This window comes from Neoarius graeffei, chromosome 1 (genome assembly GCF_027579695.1).
Source record: "Neoarius graeffei isolate fNeoGra1 chromosome 1, fNeoGra1.pri, whole genome shotgun sequence".
Classification (NCBI taxonomy): Eukaryota; Metazoa; Chordata; class Actinopteri; order Siluriformes; family Ariidae; genus Neoarius; species Neoarius graeffei.
The window spans coordinates 28,488,649-28,494,648 of NC_083569.1; the positions used below are offsets into that span (position 1 = coordinate 28,488,649).

The following is a 6,000-nucleotide window of genomic DNA, read 5'->3' on the forward strand; positions in this document are numbered from 1 at the left end:
GTTGCCTCACAGCAAGAAGGTCCGGGTTCGAGCCCCGTGGCTGATGAGGGCCTTTCTGTGCGGAGTTTGCATGTTCTCTCTGTGTCTACGTGCGTTTCCTCCGGGTGCTCCGGTTTCCCCCAAAGACATGCAGGTTAGGTTAACTGGTGACTCTAAATTGACCGTAGGTGTGAATGGTTGTCTGTGTCTATGTGTCAGCCCTGTGATGACCTGGCGACTTGTCCAGGGCGTACCCAGCCTTTTGCCCATAGTCAGCTGGGATAGGCTCCAGCTTGCCTGCGACCCTGTAGAAGGATAAAGCGGCTAGAGATAATGAGATGAGATGAGATAATTATTTCTTAGTCAGGGATTTTCATCATCATCATCATCATTATCTCTAGCCGCTTTATCCTGTTCTACAGGGTTGCAGGCAAGCTGGACCCTATCCCAGCTGACTACGGGCGAAAGGCAGGGTACACCCTGGACAGTGGTGTAGTGGTTAGTGCTGTTGCCTCACAGCAAGAAGGTCCGGGTTCGAGCCCCGTGGCTGATGAGGGCCTTTCTGTGCGGAGTTTGCATGTTCTCCCTGTGTCCACGTGGGTTTCCTCCGGGTGCTCCGGTTTCCCCCAAAGACATGCAGGTTAGGTTAACTGGTGACTCTAAATTGACCGTAGGTGTGAATGGTTGTCTGTGTCTATGTGTCAGCCCTGTGATGACCTGGCGACTTGTCCAGGGCGTACCCCGCCTTTTGCCCATAGTCAGCTGGGATAGGCTCCAGCTTGCCTGCGACCCTGTAGAACAGGATAAAGCGGCTAGAGATAATGAGATGAGATGAGACACTGAGGTTATAAAATAGGAATTTTCTCAGTGCAGAGTAGCAGCGTGAAAATGGATTGGATGTGACTGCTGTCGAACATGTTGTTTTACTGGGCCACGTTTTAGTCACTATTTCATACTCGTTCCATTGCCTGATAACAGAAACAGAAAAAAATGTAAATGAGAACAGCTTTATTGGGAATTAGGCTGTATTAAAATCATGTCTGTTTGCAGCTATGAGGTCACTGAGGTCTGGACCTCAGTATTTTTTTTTTAGAACTAAAAAATAATAATAATTAAAAAAAAAAGTTGAAACCTAAAGACCACTGGATAAAAAGCAATCTTCTCTTCTCACTAGCCATCATCACATGGTCCCCCTTGAAGTCTTTTTTTGTTGATGTTATCAACTGCACATTGATGGAGACTTGAATGCAAAGCGTTTTGCAGGAATTGCACACCAAAGACACCTTCAGTAAGCTCACTGATCTTCAAACTGTCCAAATGGAGCCACTATCACCAGCAGAAAGTGGTCTTCAAGTGATGAGAAATCCTGAGCACTTGCTCACCTTCTCTTGTCAGTGTCCTCAATATCCCCTCTTTTGGCTAGATCATCTTTCTACATTCACAATGTCCATTATAGGCCCCAGCAAAGATTGAACTCACAACCTCTGGTTTACTAGACCAGCACGCTTACCACTGAGCTATGGAGCCTTTATGCTTTCATAGCAGCTGAAGATTGGGGCTACAGCAGAACTTTGAAGCCCCTGTGCCAATCCTCAAAAACAGCCCACAGAAACTGCTGTAACCTCACTCACAACTTTAGTTCCTAGCTGCAGTTAGCTTCTGTTTATGATTTGCCTCACAAAAAATGGACACACATTTTAAATAATGCGGTGTGTCAATCGTAGAGTGGGCTGTGGGCTGTACATTCTGGCTACTTTCTCATCTGAGCTAACAAAAACACTGGACAAGCCAAGCCCTCAAGAGACAAACCATAAGCACCATGAGTGACCTCACGGATCTTCAAGCGGGGCCATCCTCAGCAGCAGCCAGTGGTTTTCAGGTGATGAGAACTCCAACCAAAAAAAGCTGACCAGTGTTTTTGGTTCTTTAAAAAAAAAAGTAATTTTCTCAACCTCATGCTTTTTCCATGCATATCTCATAGACTTCTTTTTCCAAGTTTCCTAGTGCTACATCATCCAAAATTATAATTGTGTAACCAGGAAGTTATAAATATGTGCAGCACAATAAGAATCCTTTAGAGTTTCAGCTGCCCTTTTGAGTCTGGTTCCTCTCGAGGTTTCTTCCTCATGTCGTCTGAGGGAGTTTTTCCTTGTCACCGTCGCTGCAGGCTTGCTCATTGGGGATAGATTAGGGATAAAATTAGCTCATGTTTTAAGTCATTCAAATTCTGTAAAGCTGCTTTGCAACAATGTTTATTGTTAAAAGCACTATACAAGTAAACTCAACTGTTTTGAAGAAACAGTGAGAACTCACAAGCACCACTGTTCCTCAGTCCCGATATCTTTGATCAGAACTGTCTAACTTCAGAAGGTAGGTCAAAGGCCCCAGTGAGAATTGAACTCACCACCCCTGGTGCTTTATTCATTCAGTTGTGGGGAATGCATATGCACATGTAGGCTATATCTCTAAAATTGTACGCACTATAGCATGAACTTAAAAAGTAGATATGTGACTTCAACATAGCCTAGGTCAGAATCAACCTTACTAACCATTCCCCACAACTGAATGAATAAAGCAAGATGATGTGTACAAAAGTGAACACTTTAATGGAAGGTGCAACAAGCTGTTCAACACAGCAATATGGCCAAACTGTCATGGTATGTTAAACAGAAACAAAAAAGAGACAAGTGATTTGAGAATATATACTACGGAAGCCGCGAGAGGCCCTTCATATAATCCTTTTTTTATTCACCTTGTTATCCGGAGATAACGACATAATTAATTCAGGATCTCAAGAAAACAACACAACTAATTCGAGATCTCGAGAAAACAAAACCATTATTTCGAGATCTTGAGAAAACAAAACAATTATTTCATGATCTCGAGTAAACAGCTGAGAAACGGTTCATTCAGGTGCGCCAAGAGACTTGTGATATTATTATTAGATATTATTAGACTACAATATTTATACTTTATTATATATCAAAAAACCTATTAATCTTAAAGTTTTAATAGACATATGTACATATTTACATAAAGAATACGTAAAATATACTATACTTTACCATTACCATGTATAAATTTGATGACTATTAATTTATAAATATTGATCATACTGAAGAGTGACATAATAACATCCTACTGTTAAACACCTGGATTTTTAACACTATAATATATAAACCTACAGACTGATTTGTAAAAATAAATGCCACAACTGCTTTATTCTAAAATTATTATTATTAATTTATTATTATACAATATTATTATTATTATTATTATTATTATACAATTATACAATGCTCATCTCATGAAAGTTACATCAGAAGGTGTGACGTGCTCAAATACGCTGTAAAGTTGCCGGATAAATCAAAAAATGATTTGGAAAACTGCTTTTTTGCATCTGAATTCTGTTCCAAAAATCACTCAAAGCTCGGCCGCCATTATTAGTTCGCAGCGATTTACAGGTCGGCGGCGCTGCACGCGTGACATCGTTTGCGCCAGTCCGTTCTTTTGTTTCCACACGGACTGTATCCTATTCTCTGCAGTGGCGTGCGTTCTTGATACCGAGAATTTTGAAAAAGACACGAAAGCTCTTCAAACTCGTCCTCAATCGTTGGCTCTTTGGATTAGGATGACATCGAACCTTTTGCCGCGGAGAAAGAAGCGGACGGATTTTTTTTCCTAATTTATCCTTTGCTTTAGACGGTTTGGCTCGTTGGTCTAGGGGTATGATTCTCGCTTAGGGTGCGAGAGGTCCCGGGTTCAACTCCCGGACGAGCCCAGGCTTTACCTTAAATGGTCGATCTGGACTGGGGTATCAGGGATGTCGCTGGAGTGCGTCTTTCTTAAAGTGCGAGTCGAATGAAAGTGACGTCAGAAAATCCCTTCCTCGTCGTGTGTGATGTGCTCGAATACACTGTAAAGTTGGCAAATAAATGAAAAATTGGTTTGGGTTCCTTTTTCTGCACCTGAATTGAGGAATGTGTAAAGGACATTAGACACTGGACGCTTATTAATTTGCTTCTGCTTAACTCTGGCAAAACGGAAGTACTTGTCCTGGGACCACATGCAGCTCGAAGTAAGTTTTCTGATTCCACAGTAACTCTGGATGGCCTTTCTGTTTCTTCACGTGTAGCAGTAAAAGACCTCGGAGTGATTATTCACCCCAGTCTTTCATTCGAAACTCACATTGGGAAGGAAGTGGATATATTTTTTTTTTTTTTTTTTTTTTTTTTTTTTTTTTTTTTGAGCTGTAGGTTGGCTTGTTGGTCTAGGGGTATGATTCTCGCTTTGGGTGTGAGAGGTCCCGGGTTCAACTCCCGGACAAGCCCAAGTTTTACCTTAAATCCTTCAATGGTCGATCTGGACCGGGGTATCAGGGATTTCACTTGGCTGAATTGCTCTTCAAGTGCTCATCTCATGAAAGTTACATCAGAAGGTGTGACGTGCTCAAATACGCTGTAAGGTTGCCGGATAAATCAAAAAATGATTTTGAAAACTGCTTTTTTGCATCTGAATTCTGTTCCAAAAATCACTCAAAGCTCGGCCGCCATTATTAGTTCGCTGCGATTTACAGGTCGGCGGCGCTGCACGCGTGACATCGTTTGCGCCAGTCCGTTCTTTTGTTTCCACACGGACTGTATCCTATTCTCTGCAGTGGCGTGCGTTCTTGATACCGAGTCTTTTGAAAAAGACACGAAAGCTCTTCAAACTCGTCCTCAATCGTTGGCTCTTTGGATTAGGATGACATCGAACCTTTTGCCACGGAGAAAGAAGCGGACGGATTTTTTTTCCTAATTTATCCTTTGCTTTAGATGGTTTGGCTCGTTGGTCTAGGGGTATGATTCTCGCTTAGGGTGCGAGAGGTCCCGGGTTCAACTCCTGGATGTGCCCAGGCTTTACCTTAAATGGTCGATCTGGACTGGGGTATCAGGGATGTCGCTGGAGTGCGTCTTTCTTAAAGTGCGAGTCGAATGAAAGTGACGTCAGAAAATCCCTTCCTCGTCGTGTGTGATGTGCTCGAATACACTGTAAAGTTGGCAAATAAATGAAAAATTGGTTTGGGTTCCTTTTTCTGCACCTGAATTGAGGAATGTGTAAAGGACATTAGACACTGGACGCTTATTAATTTGCTTCTGCTTAACTCTGGCAAAACGGAAGTACTTGTCCTGGGACCACATGCAGCTCGAAGTAAGTTTTCTGATTCCACAGTAACTCTGGATGGCCTTTCTGTTTCTTCACGTGTAGCAGTAAAAGACCTCGGAGTGATTATTCACCCCAGTCTTTCATTCGAAACTCACATTGGGAAGGAAGTGGATTTTTTTTTTTTTTTTTTTTTTTTTTTGAGCAGTAGGTTGGCTTGTTGGTCTAGGGGTATGATTCTCGCTTTGGGTGTGAGAGGTCCTGGGTTAAGCTCCCGGACAAGCCCAAGTTTTACCTTAAATCCTTCAATGGTCGATCTGGACCGGGGTATCAGGGATTTCACTTGGCTGAATTGCTCTTCAAGTGCTCATCTCATGAAAGTTATATCAGAAGGTGTGACGTGCTCAAATACGCTGTAAGGTTGCCGGAAAAATCAAAAAATGATTTTGAAAACTGCTTTTTTGCATCTGAATTCTGTTCCAAAAATCACTCAAAGCTCGGCCGCCATTATTAGTTCGCTGCGATTTACAGGTCGGCGGCGCTGCACGCGTGACATCGTTTGCGCCAGTCCGTTCTTTTGTTTCCACACGGACTGTATCCTATTCTCTGCAGTGGCGTGCGTTCTTGATACCGAGTCTTTTGAAAAAGACACGAAAGCTCTTCAAACTCGTCCTCAATCGTTGGCTCTTTGGATTAGGATGACATCGAACCTTTTGCCGCGGAGAAAGAAGCGGACGGATTTTTTTTCCTAATTTATCCTTTGCTTTAGACGGTTTGGCTCGTTGGTCTAGGGGTATGATTCTCGCTTAGGGTGCGAGAGGTCCCGGGTTCAACTCCCGGACGAGCCCAGGCTTTACCTTAAATGGTCGATCTGGACTG

General features: G+C 42.7%; 3 non-coding genes across 3 annotated transcripts; all 3 read left to right on the plus strand.

The window, feature by feature from the left end:
• Positions 1-3,688: 3,688 nt before the first annotated feature.
• On the plus strand, positions 3,689-3,760 carry trnap-agg (transfer RNA proline (anticodon AGG)). The gene has a single exon. It is a non-coding gene; the product is annotated as a tRNA-Pro (tRNA).
• A 478-nt stretch (positions 3,761-4,238) lies between these two features.
• trnap-ugg (transfer RNA proline (anticodon UGG)) lies at positions 4,239-4,310 on the plus strand. The gene has a single exon. It is a non-coding gene; the product is annotated as a tRNA-Pro (tRNA).
• Positions 4,311-5,897: 1,587 nt separating this feature from the next.
• trnap-agg (transfer RNA proline (anticodon AGG)) lies at positions 5,898-5,969 on the plus strand. The gene has a single exon. It is a non-coding gene; the product is annotated as a tRNA-Pro (tRNA).
• The last annotated feature ends 31 nt before the right edge of the window (positions 5,970-6,000 follow it).